Here is a 24150-nt window from a genome sequence, read left to right on the forward strand (position 1 = left end):
CACAACCTGATAGGCCTACAGGAGAATCCCGGAATTAGCCAATCATGTGGGGCCCATTATGTAAAATGCAGACAGCTTGGGGAAACTTTCCTTCCTCACTACTATGAGCTGAATAAAGAGCATGAAATCCACACCCGACTCCGAGTATATTTGAGGAGGGTAGAGAAAGGGACCCTGATATACAAAGGTGCCCACCTGGGCACTCACCCATTCCCCAGCTGTCACCTATTAGCTGACTCACTCTGCACAGCCAGGGAGATATTTGAAAGTTCTGCCACCTCCCCATCCAGATCCAAACATGTTTTGTTGCTCCCTCTATTGCTGGTGGACATGGAGGGAGTGCTGACTCCACCCACAATCTGCCCCCAACTCAACCACCTTCAGTAGCTCCAGAAACATGCAATGGTCAATGGTATCAAAAGTTGCCAGAATGTCAAGAAAAACAGGAGGGTCATACTGCCCCCCCATCTCTCTCTCATCAAATGTAATCAACCAGGACAACCAAGGTAGTTTCAGCGTCATGAGTGGGTCTGAAGTGAGACTGAAACAGATCCAAGTATTCAGTCTCTGCCAAGGATGCCTGAAGCTAGACTGCCGCCACCCTTTCAAGCACCTTGTCTCAAGAGGATATTAGCTTGTTTTCATACCTGGGGGTGGGGGCGGGGAGGGGGACATCCCATTTTTTATCACAAGAGAATGGTGGCCATGTTGGTTGCCTTGGTCTCGCGTGATTTCACAGTGCAATTTTGCATTTGGGTCGTGGGGAACTGCAGCATAAAATTGCACAAGATAATGGCAACCAAATGACTGTTGTGCTCTCAATATAAATAAATAAATAAATAAATAAATAGGAAGATGGCATCCAGGAAGATTGTGTCCCAGATTTTGGCTTCAAAGTGCTGGAGGGTATGTGTTTCAATACACACACACACACCTCTTTTCTTTTCCGCCATTCAGGCAAGCAAAAAATCTTTATCGGAATTCAAAGGCACATTCCAGCCCGTCAAAATATTCAAAGAATTGTGAAGTAAGGCTGGTGACAGGGACAGCCTGGGGATAGGAGGTGTGGCTGGGTAGAGGTGCAATGTGGGGAAAGTCCTAAGGGCCAGATTGAGAAACTTGGAGGATTGCATTTGGCCCCTGGGCCTGAGGCTTCCCTACTCTAGGGTAGACAATTGAGACAATTAGACCAATGGTCTAATTCAGTAGGTGGCAGCTTCCTAGGTCTGGTAGAGTTCCCTTAGATGATGCCAGTTTTTCGTCTTCTTAAGTATTCTTAACTGAATGAATGTTCTCTAGCATAGGATGAGTCATCTAGCTTTGCACTTTGTCATCTGTTAAACCTTTGTGGCATTTATTTTCAGGCTTTTTTGGCAATGTCTCATTGGGACTACATGTGCACAGTTGACTGGGTGGTGGTTTGACAGTTTATAGGCAGAACGGAATCTTTCATATACATGAGCTCTTCCTTCTCAGTTCCCATCAAGTTTTCCCCGCTAAATGCAAATAACAGAATCTATTAGAAACATAGGTGGGATCCATCTGGTTCAGTATTGTCCACACTGAGTAGCAGCAGCTCTTTAGGATTTCAGGTAGAAGTCTTTTCTCAGCCCTACCAGGGATTGAACCTGGGACCTTCTGCATGCAAAGCAGATGCTCTAGAACCTAGCTATGGCCCTTCCTCCTACGTTACAGCAAGGGAAGTGCAGACACAGCACAGAGGAGCTGGTCTCCCTCTTCCTTTTTGGAATGGAAATAGTGTTTAAAATGCAGTAGTATTGGGAGGGGAAATTAATATGGGATGGAAGAACTCAGTAGCATTTTTCTGCTCCCATTTCTGCCTTGCAGAGTTTTGGATAATGTAATTCTACCACTTTTGGTTTCTGTTCCTCCCTTAGGTTGGCACCTTAAATAATTAGTTCTGTTTTTGCAAAGTGGATAGTTTTCAACAAGCACCAACACTTTGGCTTATTAGTTGTTATCCTATGTAAAAGGCTGGTGCATTGTCATTTTTTAACCTGCAGGGAACTGCCTTGCCCTGATCAATTTTACAGCTGTTTCATTTATTTATTAGAGTTAGGGGCTCAACTATTGCTCATTGTCTAAGGTTACAGTCCTAAGCACCCTTACCTGTGAGTAAGTCCCCTTGGACACAGCATCAGATTGTGCTGCAAGTGTTCCTTGTGAAACTCAGTCATTGCCGATACGTTTTGCAAACTTTTAACAATTCTTTCACACTTTGGATTTACCCAATATATGCCTCTGGATTGTGACTTAACGCTCAGTTTTGGAGGTGCTCTTGAATTTGATTAGAGGGGACCGGTTGGTGCAAGGGATTCAGGTTGGAGCGAAACAATATAAACTTAAAGCCTTTGCAGATGACCTAGTTTTGACATTGCAGGAGCCAGAATCTAGTACGAAAAGAGTATTACAATTGATTCATGATTTTGGTCGGGTGGCGGGATTTAAGCTAAATAAACAGAAAACAAAGGTGTTGGGAAAAAATTTGACAGATACAGAGTCAGAACGGTTTCAGAGAGAAACAGAATTATCATTGGTCAAAAAGGTAAAGTACCTAGGGGTAAATATAACAGCAAAAAATCTGAGTCTATTTAAGGATAATTATGAAAAATGCTGGTCTGAAATCAAGAGAGACTTGGACAGTTGGACAAAATTGAAGCTTTCTTTGTTAGGCCGAATTGCAGCTATTAAGATGAATGTATTGCCAAAGATGCTATTTTTGTTCCAAACGTTGCAGATTGTGGACAAAACGGAGTGCTTCCGGAAGTGGCAGAGAGATATTTCCAAATTTGTCTGGCAGGGCAAAAAGCCCAGAATTAAGTTTAAGATATTAACCGATGCGAAAGAAAGAGGGGGCTTTGCCCTGCCAGACTTAAGGTTGTACTATGAAGCCGCAGCCTTCTGCTGGCTAAAAGACTGGCTACTTCTCAAAGACACTGACGTGCTGGATTTGGAAGGTTTTAACAATGCTTTTGGTTGGCATGCATACTTATGGTATGACAAAGTTAAGATCAATAAGGCCTTTAAGAACCATATTGTCAGGAAAGCAGTATTTAATGTCTGGACAAAATACAAAGACTTATTGGAAAATAAAACTCCAAGGTGGCTTTCACCTCTGGAAGCTAAGGCCCGAAAAAGACCCAATATGGAAGCCGACTGGCCAAAATATTGGGAAATATTAGAAAAAGATGGAAATAATTGGAAATTGCAGAGTTTGGAGAAAATGAAGGATAAAGTGCGAGACTGGTTACATTACGCTCAGATTAAAGAAGTGTTTAAAAATGACAAAAAGTTAGGGTTCCAGGTGGAGAAATCGAAGTTGGAAACAGAGCTGTTAGAACCTAAGGCTAAGGTACTTTCAAGAATGTATAACTTGCTGTTGAAATGGAATACACAAGACGAAATGGTTAAATCGGCTATGATAAAATGGGCATAGGATATTGGGCATAACATTATGTTTGAGGACTGGGAAAGGTTGTGGACCACTGGGCTGAACTTTACTGCATGTAATGCTTTAAAGGAAAATGTAATGAAAATGATATACAGATGGTACATGACCCCAGTTAAACTTGCCAAAATATACCATTTGTCTGATAATAAATGTTGGAAATGTAAAGAAAATGAAGGAACATTCTTTCACCTCTGGTGGACCTGCCCTAAAGTGAAGGTCTTCTGGGAAATGATATATAATGAGCTGAAAAAGGTATTTAAGTATACCTTCACTAAGAAACCAGAGGCCTTCCTTCTGGGTATTGTCGGCCAGAAGGTGTTAAAGAAGGATAGAACATTCTTTATGTATGCAACAACGGCAGCAAGGATACTCATCGCTAAGAACTGGAAAACTCAAGATCTACCCACACTGGAAGAATGGCAGATGCAGCTGATGGACTATATGCAACTGGCGGAGATGACTGGCAGAATTTGAGACCTGGGAGAAGAAAGGATTGAAGAAGATTGGAAGAAATTTAAGATTTATCTACAAAAATATTGTGATTTAGAGGAATGTTAATAAGGATGCTTGGTTATAAATAATTGGCCATCACTAAATTGGATCGGAAATTGACGATAAATGAGTTTAAGAGAAACAAAAATCTGTTGGAGAATTGTTACACTATATTGAATTGAGTGGTTATAAACTTGCAAATAAGATGATAATTTGCTTGAAAAAATTTATTAACGATGTAAGTGGGAGCGGGAGACGTGAGGAAGTCCAAAGAAGTTATGAAATTTTGTTAAAACAAAGCAATGCTGTTTATTATCTTTGTATTTCTTTTATAAAAAACTCTAATAAATATTTTATAAAAAAAAAAATGGATTGTGACTTAACGAATTGTCTATCTAAATGAAAATAATATAAGAAGAGCTCGCCCTGCTGAATCGGGCCACAGGTCTACCTAGTCCAGCAACTTGTTCTCATAGTGGCCCACCAAATTCCCCAATGGGAAGCCAACGATAAGGACGTGAGCATGAGTTCTCTCCCTTTCAGGTTCTCCAGCTAGAGATGGAGGAGCAGTTTGATTCAGATTGCACTTAAAGACCAACCTACCTATTTCTCATTTTTCAAAACAATATGTGAACCGAAACACAGCCATCCTTTGAAATTTACACTTCTCTGAATATTGCAATGCAGTTCTCCAGTCAAGCAATGCATCCAAAATAAATATACCAGGATTAACGTGTGCATAAAAATGCATATATCAGTGATGCAACCTACAAAACTGCACTGTATTGGGGAAATTCATTTGCAAAAATGTGCATAACAGGCAAGATTGCACACAAAAATGTGTATATTATGGGGAAAATTCATGACAATTTAAAAAAATAAAAAAATAAAAAAATAGCAAGCTGATTCTCACATCCCTGTCTCCAGCAAGGGCTAATCAGAGGAAGACTGATCCTTGAGGTAACCATCATGATTTGCAGTCATTAAGGTGCTCAGAGATGCTTCTTCTACTTCTACTTGCTGAGCAATCCGGCTTTTTCACTTTCATAAGCTTATAGCAACAGAGAAAATATTGCAAAAACACTCTTTCATCATAGCTCCATTGAGTGGTTAGGAAGTACATGAAGCAATCAGTAGATGAAACCAATGTTTTAGGAAGCCATAGAAGTGTGGTGAGAGAGCACACACCCAAGTATGGATGGATATGATGAAAAGATAACGGTTGCATGAGAGCTTTGTGTGGAACGCAGCTGCAGGCCATCTGCAATACCAGAAAGAAAAAAATAAACCCTCAAAGCAACACAGAAGTATAGATACTTCATTTGTATACTGCTCTGGATGACATTTTAATGTTTGTTGAACCTTCTAAGATTATGAATCTTGCAGATGGATCTTTCAGAAGGATAACTGGAGTTTTCCCACAAAGGCAGCAAGGCAACAGAGTCTCTCGCTCATTCCTTTGGTCCTTGGTTCAGAAAAGTGTAGGGCTGACCTTTGAGATTGTTGAGGAGCAAAGAGGTGGTCCTGTTGGAGCTGTGAGCTAACTAAATATTGAAAACCTGGTGTTATGATATACTTTGACGCTAACTTTTATAGAGAGGGGAGGGGGAATTCCTCAGTGAGTTGGATAACATGACACCAAGTCCTTTGAACTGCTGTTTGCTGCTTCTAGTGTACTCTTGTGAGATATGTTTAAAGTGAGGAGGGCTTTAATTTTGGGAAGACCACGGATTTATTTTTACAGTCCATGAATCATAATTTTACCTTTAAAGAGATGTTCATTATGTGTGAGAGACATCTGCTTCCTGCTCAAGAGGCTGAAAACTATCTCTGGAAAACACAAAGATAACTGCTCTGATCTTTTCTGCAACTATTAGGGTCAGGATGTTAGCTGTTCTTTCACGGTCGTATCTGAGATAGGAGCTTGTAACAGGGTCACAGATAGTTCATGCAGATTTTATATTAAACTTATTCCAGTTTCATTGATGTCATGTAAACTATGTAAAAGTGCAGACTAGCCCTACAGACTGGTTACTACAGATTATTGATAAGTGGGTGGTTCCATCCATCTGTCAGTGTTGGCTCTCCGGGAGATCTGGCCCACCAGGCCCACCATAAAGATCTGGCCCACTAGGCCAAAAATGTTCCCCACTCTTGCTCTTGGCCTTTGATCAGCAGTATACATTTCAGCTGAGCTTTTAATATTTTGGTTTTAAACAACTCCTAAGCATATTGGGAGAAATTTCACTGTCTTGACTCCCCCCACCCCAGCTGCTGCTGCTGCTGCTGCTTCCAATCCCTCTTCATTTTTTGTTTTAAGCAGTGCTTTTTTCTTTAAAAAGGTTCACTTAATCTCATCTACTGTTTTGCAGGCAATTTGTATGAAAATTTGCATGAACAAGAGAGGTTTGATTAGGCTTTCAGAAGTATTGGGATGAAACTCAGCTTGTATTGAAGACTGATGGGTTTGCAAGGGAAGGAAGTAAAATGGAAAATGTAACACTGTTTCCTGTGGGATAACCAGCCTCATTTAACCAACATGCTTAAGTTTACTTAATGCATGAGGGCATTAATGTCATAGAGTAAGCTGTCCTGCCAGGCTTAGCTAGGTCACTTCCCCTCATCTTAGGAGGAAGTCCAGCCTATTGTTGCCTCATTCTACCCTGTGAACCTCTATAAAGAGGCCTGAGGTGGTTGCTCCAAGCTCAGACCACATGGCTTTTCCTACAAAGCCATCTTTATGGTCCTATGATTTGGGAATTTACACCACTTTGGAACTAACCTAAGTTCTGCTCCCCGTGTTTTCTGACTGCTGTGTGGAAATGCATGATTCTGACTTTTGAAGAGTTTGTAAGTATATCATTTTTAACTAACCAAATGTGTGAAGTTTTTTTCTTTGCTAGGGAAAGAGGAGAACTTTAGAAGCAACTTAGAAGAGGATACTTTATAGGTCTACCAGCCTCTATTTTCATTTTATAGTTTGCCATATATTTTGTGAATTTAAATCTCTGCTGTGGTTCTCTCACCAAAGAGAACTTGCTCCAAACCTGGGTCTTAATCGTCCAGGGAATTCTCTTTTTATACCTAATATTTCTTTCCCAACCAACACTTCCTAGATTATCTTTCTGCAGAGGCAAAGCAACTTGCTCTGGTACCCGGAGTGGTGTGCGTCTCAGGGGGCATGGCGTGCACCCCAGGGGGGTGCCGCTGACCAGGGGGTCGCCATTTTGTCATCCCCCCATCCCCACCTCGGAACGCCCCTGTCTTTCTGACCTAACCTGTGCTAACATTTCCTCAGGTGCTAGACTGGGTTGCCAATCTTACTTCCTATTTCTGCTTCTTCTTTGCTCCTGCCCACCCCCCACAATAGACTTTTTCCTTTGCTTCTCTTCTGCAGAGATGAAAGACCAAGCATGGCTCTTTGCATCTTCATCCTAGTTAGCTAGAACTAGGCTCTTTCCTATCCAACATGTTATTTCCTATAATACAACTTAGCTTTCTTAAGAAGTAACAGACAGAACTTCCCTCCCTCTGCTTCCTGCGCCCTCCCCATAAGCCCCTTATATCTATTGTGGGTTTTCTCCCCAACCTCCCAGAGCAGATTTAGGGGGCAACTGGGGAGAGGAAAGGGAGGGGAAGTTCCATTGCACAGCCAAAAGTGCTTGCATCACCAGAAACAAACACACACACACACACACACACACACACACACACACAGACAAATGTACTCCCGCTTTCCTCTAAGATCTGGATATTTTCAAACAAGGTATGCACTGCAAATTCTCCTAAGAAAATATGGACTGAGAAATCAACCTAAAACAGAAGCAATGCTACATGAACTAAAGGATGGTGGCATGGTTGGTTACATTTATAAATTATTATATGAAACTTAGGGAGGGGGAATTAAAACGTGGAAAATATTTTTGGGTTAACATCCTTCTTTTCTTTTCTTGAAGCGTATTGGACACAAAACAGGCAAAGCTTCATTCTCGATGAGTCTGAAAGAGATTTATTTTAAGACTCTGCATGGGTGGTAATTGTGACCTTATAAACAGAAACATATATAAAGGATGTCACAAATCCCATGCAGATTTTTGCATCATCTTTTGGGCACTGATGTCCTCAGAACACTGAATAGCTGGTATTTGTCCCTCTAGCCTTGCAGTGTACATCTTTTTGCCATGATTGGGCTCATCTATTACCATTTTGTTGGCCATCTGTTAGCCCACACACCACAGGAGTATGATTTAAGCATTTGTGAACACCCACAAATATCAAGGATTTATCCAAAACAAAATTTTAATGCAAACAATAATTTCTGACCAGAAAGAAGACATGACAGGACATGCCTACATCGTATGCAGTGGGGGAACCTACATTTTTGGGGCCCTGAAGCTTGAACTGTTATGGGGACCCCTTTGCAGCAAGCACTGTGGTCTGAGTACTCACTGTTTTCTTCATTGATGGGATTGTTCCATGACAGATCACCACACCTTTACAACACTGTGCTAGGTAAAGGGACCCCTGACCATTAGGTCCAGTCGCGGACGACTCTGGGGTTGCAGTGCCCATCTCGCTTAATTGACCGAGGGAGCCAGTGTACAGTTTCCGGGTCATGTGGCCAGCATGACTAAGCTGCTTCTGGCAAACCAGAGCGGTGCACGGAAACGCCGTTTACCTTCCCACCGGAGTGGTACCTATTTATCTACTTGCACTTTGATGTGCTTTCGAACTGCTAGGTTGGCAGGAGCAGGGACCAAGCAACGGGAGCTCACCCCGTCATGGGGATTCGAACCGCCAACCTTCTGATCGGCAAGCCCTAGGCTCTGTGGTTTAGACCACAGCGCCACCCGCGTCCTTACAACACTATGCTACTGACACTCAAACTTTGGGATTGTTGAAATATATGCAACAAAAAATTAACCAATCTGAGTCTTGCAAATCAAACTGGTTCTACTAGACCGAAAAATTTTAAGCAATGTGGACAAAAACAGCATGTATAGTTCAGTTGGTAGAGCATGAAACTATTAATAATAATAATAATAATAATAATAATAATAATAATATACAGCTGCGGACCCAAGTTTGAGAAGCACTGATCTATCTGAACCAGGCAGATAGATAACTGGAAGATGGATGGTATTAATCTACTATAACAATTTTAAGAACTAGAAAGAAAATGACATACATCATAGAGGTTCTCCTAGGCAAGTAACCTGCCAAATCACAGGTAAATAGATCCAGGGATTTTTATGTTAGGCATTTTTAAATGTGGTTTCTTTGGGAGGGGGAGTGCATCAAGCCAATGACCCATCCAGCCCAGCAACCTGTGGTCGGCCAGATACCTATGGCAAGCCTCAAAGTAAGACCTGAATGCCCACTGGGCTGAACTTCACTGCATGTAATGCTCTGAAGGAAAATGTAATGAAAATGATATATAGATGGTACATGACCCCAGTTAAACTTGCCAAAATATACCATTCGTCTGATAATAAATGTTGGAAATGTAAAGAAAATGAAGGAACATTCTTTCACCTCTGGTGGACATGCCCTAAGGTGAAGGCCTTCTGGGAAATGATATATAATGAGCTGAAAAAGGTATTTAAGTATACCTTCACCAAGAAACCAGAGGCCTTCCTTTTGGGTATTGTCGGCCAGAAGGTGCTAAAGAAGGACCGAACATTTTTTATGTATGCAACAACGGCAGCAAGGATACTCATCGCAAAAAACTGGAAAACTCAAGATCTACCCACACTGGAAGAGTGGCAGATGCAGCTGATGGACTATATGCAACTGGCCGAGATGACTGGCAGAATCCGAGACCTGAGAGAAGAGAGGATTGAGGAAGACTGGAAGAAATTTAAGACGTATTTACAAAAACATTGTAATTTGGTTGAATGTTAAGAATGATGCTAGATTATAAAAAATTGGCCACCACTAAATTAGATTTTGAATTTGATGATAAGTGAGATCAAAGAAAACATAAATTTTATGGAGAATTGCTAGATTATACTCAAATGAGTGGATATAAGATCGTAAACAAGTTGATAATTTGCTTGGAAAAACCTTTTAACGATGTAAATGGGAGCGGGAGACGTGAGGGAGTCCAAAGAAGTGATGAAACTACGTTGTGATAGAAGTAAGATTGTTTATTATTGGTGCATTTGTATTCAAAAAATTCTAATAAATATTTATAAAAAACAAACAAAAACAAAGTAAGACCTGAATGCAACAATGCTCTCCCTAGAGGGCTAGAAAGTTAAGATGAAGGTGGGGGGGGGCAGCTCCAGGCTTGGGTTCTGCTCAGCTGGCACCACAAATCCCAGAAGCTAAGATCAAACTGATTTGGCAAGAGTGGAAGTGTGGGCATGTGCCAGAGAGGCAGAAGAACGTGGACATCTAGCTTTAGAATCGGCAATCAATATATTACAGCATTGATGACACCAGGGGAAAAAGTCAGAGGGGTGGCACAGAAGGGGCAAAGGATATTTCTGAGAAAAACAACAGTATATGTTAATGACAGGGATGGGATGGGAGCAAGTGAGGAGGCAAATTCTTTGCTTTGGGGTGGGGGGTGGGGGACTTGTATTCTGCCACCCACTCTGCTGCTGCCTATATGGCATAGACAAGAAAAAGTCAATGCAGTACATCAACAATACACACACATATTATTATTATTGCAAGGAACTTTCCCAAATATAATGCATTTCAAAGTTATTTTCGCTAATCCCGTATGTGCATTTTCTGCCCAGTTTTCCTAATTGTGGGCACTTTGGTCCTTTTTTAAAAGAGAGAACGAGCGAGCTGCATCTCAAAATGCACACAGCAGAGATTTGCAAGGATAGCTGCATGGATTTCTGTACACATATTTGGGAAGTGCAAATGAGGAAGGTTTGCACTAAAATGGGAATCCTGAGAAATTCCTTCTCCATCGCTAGTTGTGAGGACAGAGCGTCGTTGCCTATTTTTGTCTCTCCCCACAATTAGTAATTGCAGAGTGCATGATGCATACTAACCAGCAATCTGTGCTGGTTCAGGCAATAAAAGGGCGGTAAAGAAATCGGGGTTTCTTTGTCCAGAAGTTGGGTGCCTATTTTGGAGTGTGAACATGGTCCTTTTTAAAAAATAATCTCACCCACTAAATTCTACTTCTGCTTTTCTCCTAGTAGCCACAAGATGGCAGCATGCACCGTAGCAATTGCCTGTAGCTAAATTCCTGTTTTTAAAAAGCGAAAAGCAGATCGAGGCAAAAGGACACGATACTAGAAGAGATGGGGTGGTTTTAGCGCCACGGTGGGCAGGATACCCCCCTCCCCCCATTCTTTCTCTCTCCTTTTGCTGGAAACCTGAGGTCCTCAAACCACAGCTAGGTGCAATTTAGGAGGCTCAGCTGCTAAGAAATAAGCAACAAGGAACCTCTGAGCATGTTCCCAGCCTAGGAACTGATCAGCACCAGAACGAAACATGCAAGTTCTGTCTGCCCACTCCTGGCAGTGGCAGCTGGTGACCAATGCAACTGGCAGGATGGAAGGCAGGGAAACCCAACAGCAGGTGGCACCAGAGCCAATGACCTGCAAAGCCATCCCTGTACAGTGGTACCTCAAGTTAAGAACTTAATTTGTTTCAGAGGTCCGTTCTTAACCTGAAACTCTTCTTAACCTGAGGTACCACTTTAGCTAATGAGCCCTCCTGCTGCCGCTGCACCCCCGGAGCACGATTTCTGTTCTCATCCTGAAGCAAAGTTCTGAACTCGAGGTACTATTTCTGGGTTAGCGGAGTGTGTAACCTGAAGCGTCTGTAACCTGAAGCATCTGTAACCCGAGGGACCACTGTACTGGTTTTTAGTAAGAAGACAGGACAGTGGGGGCTGACTGAGAGCAGGCTGAGGCTGGTGAGACAGTGCCCGCATTTGCTGGCTGCTGGCTTCCCCAAAAGCATTATTTTTTAGAAACCTATTTTGGGTGTGTATGGACATCACAGAACTGTGGAATTAGAAGGGACCATGAGGGTCATCTAGTCCAACCACCTCCAATGCAGGAATCTTTCACCCAACATGAGGCTCAAACCCATGACCCTGAGATTAAGAGTCTCACGCTCTGCCACCTGAGCTATGCAGTGTTTCCTGTTGTTAGACAATTGGGGATCAGAAACCCACCCAAAGGTCTACCAGTAGATGCGCATCTACTTTCTGCCCACCCAGTTTCAGACGACATTCAACAAAATTACTTTACTGGTACCAAGGGCCTAAGCCCTAATGGAATCAAAATGCCATTAAAAGGACAGACCTCAGTGTAATTCATTTCCCATTCTGCATTCCCTATTTTTGGTGGGGTGGGGTTCCTTCAGCAATAGGTCTTTCCATCCTAACGTTTAAACCAAGACCAGCCCAACCCAAGGGGCTGAGCTGATTCAAAAGGTCCTGGGCAAATTGGGAAAAGCCTCCATGGAAACAGATTCCCATCCTGAAATCTTGGGAATACAGTGGTACCTCAGGTTAAGAACTTAATTTGTTCCGGAGGCCCGTTCTTAACCTGAAACTGTTCTTAACCTGAGGTACCACTTTAGCTAATGTAACCTGAAGCGCCTGTGACCTGAAGCGTCTGTGACCTGAGATACCACTGTAAATACAAATAGACTGGGGAAGGGGATTTGTGCCTTCTCACCCCATAGGAGTTTTCCTGATTGTAGCACTGGGAGGGGTAGCTAATGCTGTAGAACAGTGTTTCCCAACCTTTGGTCTCCAGCTGTTTTTGGACTACAACTCCCATCATCCCTAGCTAGCAAGACTAGTGGTCAGGGATGATGGGAATTGTAGTCCAAAAACAGCTGGAGACCAAAGGTTGGGAAACACTGCTGTAGAAGACAGAATCAGAATTCAAAATGACCTTAACAGATTGGAGAACTGGGCCTAAACTAACAATTAATTTCAAAAGGGACAAATGTAAGGTTCTGCACTTAGGCAGGAAGAACCAGATACACAAATATAAGATGGGGGACACCTGGCTTACTAGCAGTACATGTGAAGAGGATTGAGGGGTCTTGGTGGACCACAAGCTTAACATGAATCAACAGTGCGATGCTACAGCAAAGAAAGCTAATGCTAATCTAGGCTGCATCAACAGAAGTATAGTGTCCAGATCACGGGAAGTAATAGTCCCACTCTATTCTGCCCTGGTCAGACCACACCTGGAATACTGTGTCCAATTCTGGGCACCACAATTTAAGAAGGATGTTGACAAGCTGGAACGTGTGCAGAGGAGGGCAACCAAGATGATCAAGGATCTGGAAACCCAACCTTATGAGGAACGATTGAGGGAATTTGGTATGTTTAGCCTGGAAAAGAGGAGACTGAGAGGAGATATGATGGCCATCTTCAAATATCTTAAGGGCTTTCAAGTCTAAGAAGCGTGTTTTCTCCTGATCTGGAGGGTAGGACTCAAACCAATGGCTTCAAGTTACAGTGATACCTTGGGTTGAGAACTTAATTTGTTCCGGAGGCCCGTTCTTAACATGAAACTGTTCTTAACCTGAAGCACTACTTTAGCTAATGGGGCCTCCTGCTGCTGCTGCACCGCTGGCACACAATTTCTGTTCTCATCCTGAAGCAAAGTTCTTAACCTGAGGTACTACTTTTGGGTTAGCAGAGTCTGTAACCTGAAGCGCCTGTGACCTGAGGTACCACTGTACAAGAAATGGGATTCCAACTAAACATACATGTCAGGGGCTCAGGAGCAGAGGCACAGGGAAGAGAGGAAATGGAGAGCGAAGGGGAAGAATCTGAGGGCAGCGTAGGAGAAGATGACAGTGGCCCGAGAGATTCCATGAGCCTCTCCAGCGAATCAGAAGATTCACAGAAGGGGGCGCCGGTGGCCAGGGCAAGGGGGGTCCAAAAGGGGACACTCCAGAAGCAAGGGGCCAGCGGGGACTCCCAGAGCAGCAGTTGGAGATCAGGACCAGCTTCCCCACCAGAGCGTGGGGGGGGGGGAAGAGTCCCAGATCTCGGGGCCAGCGTCTCCCCCAGCAGGGAGAGAAGATGAGTCATGGCTGACCACGCCTCCATCGGAGAGTCAGGGAACGGAGGGGAGGTCAGGTCCAGCTAGCCTCCCGGAAGAGGGAAGTAGTGACAGAAGCAGTGTAACGGTCAGGAGGAAGGTCACTGGGTTGGCGCGAGAGCCAAGTTCAAATGTACAGGCGCGCGGGACAGCAGAGAACCTGGACTGGGAACCAGGTCCTAAAGCCCGCCGGAGGCAGGGGGAGGAGTCAGGGGACTCAGCGTCAGAAGAGTCCAGAAAGGGGAATGCCCCAGCGGACAGGAGGACCCAGAGGAGGAGAGAGCAGAGGAAGAGGTGGAGCAGGTCTAGAGTCTTAAACTGGTGTCAGAGGGGAGGAGATTCAGACGGAGCTTCGGCGGTCTAGGGTTTAAGATGTAGAGCTGCGCGCCACGGTTGTGAAATAGAGACTGAACTTCAATAAAGACTTTTGTATATAACAACGACCTGGCGTTGGTCCTCTGTGAGCTGGGACTTCGGGCAGCTCTGACAATACAGAAAAAATGTCTGATAGTAAGAGCTGTTGTGGACTCTCCCTCCTTGGAGGTTTTTAAGCAGAGGTTGTATGGCCATTTGTCGTGGATGCTTTAGCTGAGATTCCTGCACTAGATGACCCTTGGATTCCTTCCAACTCTACGATTCTATAATTCCATCCAAGTGAATTGGCACTTTTTTCATTCACTTGTATGCAGCAGAAGACTGCAGTTCTTTCAGAGAGGAAAAGATAACATTGCATGTAAGGAAGGGATAATTATTTTGATTCTGTTCACATTTAGAAGCGAGCCTACAGAATTTGCACTTTGCAAAGCAAATATGCAAAACTGAAAAACAGCAATCCTTCGAAATTTATACTTCTCCAAACTTTGCAATGCTGCTGTCCAGCCAAGTAGCATAGGGTACTATAGGGTAGTACCCTACCCTATAGTAGGGTAAAGTGTGCATAAAAATGCGCACAAATAACATACAAAACGCATTACATAAGTGGAAATTGCAGAAATATGGATAACAGAATTTAAGAATCGAAAAAAACAATAACAAAGAGAACTGAAATACATTTTTGTCCATCCCTCACTTTTTCTCTCTCAGACACATTCCTGCAACGTGCACCCCCTCCCCCTTAATACTATTGGTTTTCCTTAACTCCCAAGTGTATTGATCTTTTTCAAAATAATTATGTACCAGTTTGGAATAAGATTAGGAAGGACCTGGAAGTGTGGGGAAGAATAAAGTTGTCATTTTGGGGAAGAATTGCAACGGTAAAAATGAATGTGCTACCAAAAATGTTGTTTTTATTTCAATCAATACCAATAATTAAAGGTGTTACGATATTTAAAGAATGGCAAAGAGTATTATCAAGATATGTCTGGCAGGGCAAGAAGCCTAGAATAAAATTTAAGATTTTAACGGATGCAAAAGATAGAGGAGGCTTTGCCCTGCCAGACCTAAAGCTATATTTTGAGGCTGCATGTCTTTGCTGGGTGAAAGAATGGATAAAGTTGGAAAATGCAGAACTTTTGGATTTAGAAGGATATGATAATAGATTTGGTTGGCACGCATATTTATGGTATGAGGAAAAAAGAGTGCATAAAGGTTTTGAAAATCACATTTTCCGAGGTCCGCTGATTGAAGTATGGAATAGGTACAAAAAATTATTAGAGTTTAAAACTCCATTCTGGCTGTCGCCATTGGAGGTAATGAGTGTTAAGAAGATCAATATGACGGGGAGTTGGATTACATATGAGAATTTAATTATAAAAGAAGGAAATAAATGAAAATTGAAGCCATACGATGAAGTTAAAGAATATGTGTTTGATTGGTTACACTGCTTCCAACTGAATGCAGTGTTTAAAAAAGAGATGCTGGATAGAGGTTTTCAAGATGAAAAATCTAGATTTCAAACAGAAATTGTGAATAATGATGTTAAAATTTTATCAAAAATGTATAAATTATTACTTGAGTGGCATACTAAGGATGAAGAGGTTAAAGTTGTAATGATTCAGTGGGCCAAAGACTTTGGTTATAATATTCAATTTGATGATTGGATAAGATTGTGGAAAGAAGGAATGAAATTTACTGCATGTACTACAATAAAAGAAAATGTTATGAAAATGTTATATAGATGGTATGTTGCACCAGTAAAACTTGGAAAGATGTACAAAGTGAGTAATAAATGTTGGAAATGTCAGGAGAAAGAAGGAACATTCTATCACATGTGGTGGGAATGTAAAAAAATGAAAGGTTTCTGGGAAATGATTTATAATGAGTTGAAAAAAATGTTGAAATATACCTTTGTTAAAAAAACCAGAAACTTTTCTGTTAGGAATACTAAGAAATGACATAAAAAAGAAGGATGAGAAGTTGTTTTTATATGCAGTAACAGCGGCAATAATTTTGGTGGCACAAAAATGGAAACAGGAAGAAATCCCGATGAAAGAAGAATGGAGAATGAAGTTGATGGAATACACAGAATTAGACAAGCTAACAGGGAGAATTCGGAACCGGCAAGACCAGAGATTTACTGAGGACTGGAATAAATTTACAGAGTATATTAAGAATATATGTGAAGGTCAATTGGACTTCCGGTGCAGCGCGATCTCGTCGCAAGCGGGGATTTTTCCGTGAGGGAGATCCCGGGCTATTTTGGAGGAAAAAGGGGTGCTACAGGGCGCGGTGGCCCCCAAAAATACCACTGGTGGGTGTCCAGAGGGTCAGGATCCCAGCGGACCAGGAGCGGTCAGCCCGGCCGTCAGGTAGCTCCGAAAGGAGCGAAGAGAACGGCGGAGCGGACTTGCGGGTCGAGGGAAGCCATTATCTGCCTCCAGAATAGCGAAGCCCCGAGCTTGCCGAGGAAGCGCTACGCTCTCAAACTAAAGAAATCCGGTACCGAATAAGCAGAAATTCGAAGCTATAAAACAAGGAAGTCCCGGAGAAAAAAGGAGAAGTTGCGGAGCTCAGCTGACAGCCGAAATCAACTTCGACGCAGCACTTTTTGCAGAGCTGGGAAAAGTGAAAGTGAGTTGCCCCAGCGGATACCGCTTTTCCCCCTTGTCTGAACTCTGTTAAAAAGTAACTGATTTCAAAGATACTGTTATAGCAAAGGGGGGAACAGAAGTTTAACTGTCTCTAACTGAAGTCCTGGGTGAATCGGAGGGTGTAAGCGATAAAAGGGACGCTTCTCTATTTGTACGCAGCAACAAAAAGCAGCGAAACGGAAGAGAAGGTCCCGACGCCATTACAGACATTTTATGCGTCACGTATGGACATCTCAGCGGAATATTTTTGAGCAAGATCGAGCAACATCAGTTGGTTGGTGCAAATCGTCCTGCTTATTATTTTTTTTTTTTTTCTTTCCCCCTCCCGCTTTTTTTGTCTATTTTGGGCTTTTCTTCCTTAATTACTTGTGGAGTTTATTTTTATGAATTGGGGGCGCGGAGACTGACGGCGACGGATACTTTCCTTTGCTTGCCTTTTCTTCTCCTCAGTTGGAGTAACGCTATACAGACTAAGACCTCTAGTGGATAAAGAGAGGCAGCACAATTTGTTCTTTATTTTTCATTTTTCATTTTTCATTTTTCACTCAATTGACAGACTTTGATTGTCGTTCAGCAGTTATCTAAGCGATTGCTCCTGAATACATAATAGGACCACCTTACTTCAAAGGGGTAGAGGGCTCTGAAATACCCTTCTTCCATCCAACTGAATCTGATGAACTAGTTACTAAACTGTTATCTCAAATATTATACCTCCCCTCTTCGTGTTTGATAGGACCTTACTAAATGAACATCATTAAAAAAGGATTAGCCTGAGTGGAGGCAAGAAGACAATACAGCGGACTATTATTTGAACTTCTGGTGGTATATTCATAAGTTGTAAAAGCCATAAAGACTACTTAAACTTAAATAATTGTTAAATTGTACATAACTGTGAAATAACTGTGAAAGGACAGAATTGGGATAAGTTGACAAACTTTGTTGGGAGGAGGTTGTGGCTGAGGGTTAGGCAAGAAGTTGTTGGTGTGAGGGGAGAACCACTGGGTCATAATGTCAAACCCAACAAAGAAAGGGGCTGAGGGGGGGACACCGGTAGAGAGGAAAGGATCTAAACAAGAGATAGACTTTAAAGCAGATATTCTAAGAATGTTTGCGGAAATAAAGCAGAGTGAAAAGAATCTAGAATCTAAATTAGAACAAGTAGATAATAAAATTGGAAAAATGGATAAAAAAATTGACGAAACAGTAAATGAACTGAAAGGGCAAATGAAAGAAGTGTTTAGAAGGACTCAATCGGTTGAGGAGGGATTAAAGAAGACAAGATTAGAAATGAAAGAGGTTAAACGGGAAGAAGAGAGATTAAAAGTAGAAATGACGGATCTAAATAAAGCACAGGAAGAGATAAAGGATGTGATAGCGATGAACGAACTTCGGATGAGGGAGGTGAACCTGAGACTTAGAGCGGTGCCAGAGACTCAAGGAGAGAATATCAAAGACAAACTAATAACAGAACTGGCAAACTGGATGGAACTACCTACAGGAGAGATGGCAAAGGCGGTCCAAAGTGCATTTAGAATGAAAGTGAAGACAAATAAAGCAAAAAGATTTACAGGGGATTGCCTGATTACATTCAAGGATAGAGAGATGAGAAATTTGATCCTGCAGAAGAACAGAGAAAAAAGATTGAATATAGATGGGAACTTTATAATCATTTTTAAAGATATACCAATTAGGCTGCTTAAACGAAGAGACCCCTACAAACTGCTGACCCAGACATTAAAGAGAAACAATATTGAGTTCAGGTGGGAATTCCCAGAAGGAATTTCATTTATGTATAGAAGTAAGAGGCACAGACTGACAAACCCAGAAGAAACTGGGAAATTTTTGAGGAAATATAAAGAACTCAAAGTTGATCCGGAGGAAAGTAAAGGAGCAGAGGGAAGAACACCAGAGCAACTAAAACCAAAGGCGGCGGAAGGAGAGAATAGAAAGGAAACGGACGAGGAAGAAGACGAGGAAGAAGAAGAGGCAGACAAATTATAGGCAAACAGCTAGACTTTATTCAAAGTAAGATACCATGGCGCTAAAAATATGGAATTGGAACATAAATGGGATGAACGAAAAAAAGAAAAGGAATAGTATTGAACAGTTTCTAAAAAGGAAAAATTTAGACATCATATGCCTACAAGAGACACACGTAGCAAGAAGACACAAAAAAATATTAATTAATAAAAGACTGGGAAACGAATTTGTATCGTTAGAACCAATTTTGATAACACCATTGAAGGAAGTGATGAATAATATTCTAAAAGAGGGAGAAATCCCGGAAACATGGAAGGAGGCGTACATTACATTCATCCCAAAACAGGACTCAGATCTAACCCAAGTCAAAAACTACAGGCCGATTTCACTCCTAAACCTAGATTACAAGATATTTGCTGCAATTCTAGCAAAGAGGCTGAAAAAGATTCTGTCAGAAATCATACATAAAGACCAGGCCGGCTTCTTACCAAACAGACAGATGAAAGACAACATAAGATATATAGTTAATGTGATGGAATACCTGTCTGATAGGATTGATAAAAGAGCCGCAATGATCTTTGTAGATGCCGAGAAGGCATTCGACAACATAATATGGGACTTTATGATGAGAAACCTAGAATACATGGAGATAGGCGAAGACTTTCTTAAGGGAGTCAGAGCTATCTACACAGATCAGAAAGCTAAACTGATTATAAATAATGTAGTTACAGAAGGAATAAGGATACAAAAGGGAACGAGGCAGGGATGCCCTCTCTCGCCGTTACTTTTCATAACGGTATTAGAGGTTCTTTTGAATTCGATCAGACAAAACAAGGCTATAAAGGGAGTGACAATCGGACAGAATGAGTACAAGACCAAAGCATTCGCAGATGACTTGGCTATAATGATTGAGGAACCAACAAGTACGATAAAAGCAGTTTTGGAGGAAATGGAACAGTTTGGAAATCTGGCAGGCTTTAAACTTAATAAGAAAAAAACAAAAATAATAGTAAAAAATATGGATCAAGACCAAATAGAAGCAATGCAACAATTAACCCAAATAGAGGTGGTCAAAAAGGTAAAATATCTGGGTATTTGGATAACTCCCAAAAATATAGATTTATATAAAAACAACTACGAACCAGCTTGGAAGGGAATCAAAAAGGACTTGGAGGTGTGGGCAAAATTGAAATTGTCATTTTGGGGAAGGATCTCTACAATCAAAATGAACGTGCTCCCAAAATTACTGTTCCTATTTCAGACTATCCCCATAATTAAGGGAATTAAGATCTTTAAGGAGTGGCAAAGAGTGATCTCAAAATACATCTGGCAGGGCAAAAAACCGAGAATCAAATTTAAATTGCTAACAGATATAAAAGAAAGAGGAGGTTTTGCCCTGCCAGATCTGAAATTGTATTACGAGGCCTCATGTCTTTGCTGGACGAAAGAGTGGATTAAATTGAAGAATAACGAACTGTTGGATTTGGAGGGATTCAACAACAGATTTGGGTGGCATGCTTATTTATGGCACGAAAAAAAGAGAGTCCATAAGGGCTTTGAGAACCACATATTCCGAGGTCCCTTAATTGAGGTCTGGGATAGATACAAAAATCTATTAGAACTTAGAACACCACGCTGGTTTTCACCCTTAGAAGCAAAGAGTATAAAGAGATTAAATATGGGAAGTAAATGGATAACATATGACCAACTGTTATATAAAGAAGGGGAAAAGTGGAAAATAAAACCGTATGAGCAGGTGAAGGAATATGTTTATGACTGGATGCACTATTTCCAAATGAATGAGGTGTTTAAAAAAGACAGTAAAGAACGAGGTTTCATGGACAAAGAATCGTTATTTCAAAGCGAGGTTATAGGTAATGATACGAAAAATTTATCAAAAATGTATAAACTGCTATTGGATTGGAATCTGGTAGATGAAGAAGTTAAGTCGGTAATGATTAGTTGGGCAAAGGATGTGGGCCACAATATACAATTTGAGGAATGGGAAAAATTATGGAAGGAGGGCTTAAAATTCACGGCATGTATGACGTTAAAAGAGAACACGATGAAGATGTTTTATAGATGGTATATGACACCGGTGAAATTGGCGAGGATGTATAAGACATGCAATAGATGCTGGAAGTGTAAGGATAAGGAGGGTACATTCTATCACATGTGGTGGGGCTGTGGGAAGGTGAAAGACTTCTGGGAGAAAATATACAATGAGTTAAAGAAGATCTTAAAGTATACGTTTAGAAAGGAGCCAGAAGTCTTTTTACTAGGACTAATAGGAAAGGAAATAAAAAAGGAAGACTGCAAATTTTTTAGATATGCAATCACAGCCGCAAGAGTGTTATTGGCCCAGAGATGGAGACAACAGGAAATACCGACCATAGAGGATTGGAGAACAAAATTGTTAGAATACGCAGAGTTAGATAAATTGACAGGAAAGATTAGATACTTAAGAGACCAAAAATTCATCGGGGACTGGAAGAAATATGTAGATTATCTGGAATGCTTAAGTAAAGGAAAGATGACGCTTAAGGGATTTAAAGAAGCACTGTAAAAAAGTAATAAGTATTGATTAAAGGGAATAGGAGGAAAAGAGATAAATAATGTCAATACAAGATTGAGGAATGCGTAATGAAAGTGATGAATACGGATGATTTACGGGACAGCTGAGGGAAGTTTGAAAGAAAATGTAGTGATGAAAATGATGTGAAACCACTGTACATATATATATTATTTTTCGTTGTTGTTGTCGTTTGTCTTGTTTTATGTTTATGTTTTATGTTTAATAATAAAAATTATATGGAAAAAAAAAAAAAAGAATATATGTGAAGGTCAATTAAAGTTTGTAGGTTTTCAAGAAGCTCTGTGATAATAATGGAAAGAAATATTGTTTTATAATAATTGTTAAGATTAATTTGGTTAAAAAAACAACAACAATATAGATGCAAGAAATGTGAATAACTGCAAAAACATGAAAATTTCCAGATAGACTGAAGGAAGTCTAAAAGTGGAAAAATTAGAATTGGATGTATAATTCAAAAGGAATGTTTTTCTTTTATTGTTAAATTTGAAAATTTTATAAATAAAAAATAAAATAAATAAATAATACTATTGGTTTTCCTAATAGCAAACCTTTGATGGATCAGTGAAAAGAGGGAGTGCAATCAGAAAAGTCATGAAGAATGTGAACACACACACATGCAAATTTAATTCCCCACCCTCAGCTAGGTAGCAAAAGAGCTTGAGTCAGCCTTGTTTTCAAAGCGAACACAGGCTGTCTGTTTGGGACTCCAACTCCTCTGCTTGTGGTCAGCCTAGAATGTCATGTGTGCAAAAGTGGGTATGTTTTCTTTATAAACTCACAAAGAAGGCAGCTATTTTCTAAGACTGAACTGTTGCTTAGGCTACCAGATACAGATTAGTGCAAACAAGTGCAACCTCTGTATCCATTGGTCCAGGCCTTTTGTATCTTACCTCTCATTTCCTCAATCAGAACAATGTTTTCCAGATAATGAACTTGGGGCAGGGGATTCTTCCTTCCTCGCTTGCTTCCTTCCTTTCTTAAGTGGCTGTAAATAGAATTGCAATAAAAATGGAACTCGACCCTAGGGAGGGGACTCTCCACTATGGAGAGTTAGATGCACACACACACACACACCAAACCCAAGGATTTAGTGCTCCAGGCTTGGAGAGATAAGACTGCAGAGGGAAATGTGGATGGGGTCTCAGGCTTGGGATCAGATACCCACACCTGGAGCCACATCTGCACCATACAGTTAAGGAAGCATTATACCACTTTCAACAGTCTTGACTTCCCCCAAGAATCCTAGGAACTTTAGTTTATTAAGGCAGCTGAGAGTTGTTAAAAGACACCCACCCCCATTCCCCTGACAGAGCCACTGAGGGTGCCCGGCCTCTAACACCACCACCTGCTATCTTACCACTGACTCTCTGGCACTGCAGCCGTGACGGAACCAGGGATCTCTACCTCTACCATAGGGCCTCTGTTGTGGCCTGCTGCAGTTGCAGACAAGCTTCCATGATGCGTCTGCAGATGTGACGGGCCCCAACAGAGGCCCCATGGTAGAGGCAGAAGCCCCGGCCCTGCAGTGGTGCCAGAGAGTGGCAGCGGGAGGGGTGAAGGCTGAGCAGCAGGCGCAGGCACAATATGACATGACGTGCACTGCTTGGCACCCATAGCTTGGTGGTGTCTCTGGCAAGTGGGATTGTTGTCACTTAGGGAACTGTAGCTCTGTGCAGAGAATGGGGGGGGGGTCTTCTAAGTACTCTCAGCACGCTTATCAAACTACAGCTCCCAGAATTCTCTGGGAGAATCCATGACTGTCGTGAAGGATGTGAAGGAAATAAGCAGCTATCCTATCTTTAAAAGACATCTGAAGGCAGCCCTGTTTAGGGAAGTTTTTAATATTTAATGCTGTACTGTTTTTAACACTTGTTTGGGAGCTGCCCAGAGTGGCTGGGGAAACTCAGCCAGATGGGCAGGGTATAAATTATTATTATTATTATTATTATTATTATTATTATTATTATTATTATTATTAAAGTGGCATCATAGTGCTTTAAATGTATGGTCTGAATGAGGCCTTATTCACCCATGCACAGAGAGAATTTACTGGGACAGAACCATCCTGCAGAATAACCAAGTGAATCCTTGGGGCAGGGGCACTTTGGTGAGTCCATCAAATGTGGATCATGTTTTCCCACTCTTCTTCTTCTTCTTCCTCTCCTCCTCCCCCCCCCCCTTACTTACCTCCTCCTCCTCCTCCTCCTCCTCCTCCTCCTCCTCCTCCTCCTTTTCTTTCCTCCCACATCACTGGGGACTGTTGACAGATGTTCCCTAATCTCTACTGCCATGTCCCCCTATGAAGCCCTGCAAACAAAGCTACTCTGACGTTGTTGCCAACTGCATCTGGAATATCCCAATGTTCTCCTGCCAATCATTTCTCTCTCATGCTGGTTTTGGAAGCCCATACTATCAAACCCTGTATTTCCGACAACTGTTTCTTCATTGAAATTGTGTTCTTCCAACGGAAAGGAAGCACAACACAGATGCAGGGGAGGGGCCACAGCTCAGAGGTAGAGCATCTGCCAG

General features: G+C 41.7%; 1 long non-coding RNA gene across 1 annotated transcript; it reads right to left on the bottom strand.

Annotated features, from left to right (window-relative positions):
- Positions 1-7901: 7901 nt before the first annotated feature.
- Positions 7902-22635, bottom strand: LOC309334136. The gene is made up of 2 exons (XR_014152912.1): positions 22512-22635; positions 7902-7962 (listed from the first exon to the last, which is right to left on the bottom strand). It is a non-coding gene; the product is annotated as an uncharacterized lncRNA (long non-coding RNA).
- Between the last annotated feature and the right edge of the window lie 1515 nt (positions 22636-24150).

This window comes from Podarcis erhardii (genome assembly GCF_964252035.2).
Source record: "Podarcis erhardii genome assembly, chromosome: Z".
Classification (NCBI taxonomy): Eukaryota; Metazoa; Chordata; class Lepidosauria; order Squamata; family Lacertidae; genus Podarcis; species Podarcis erhardii.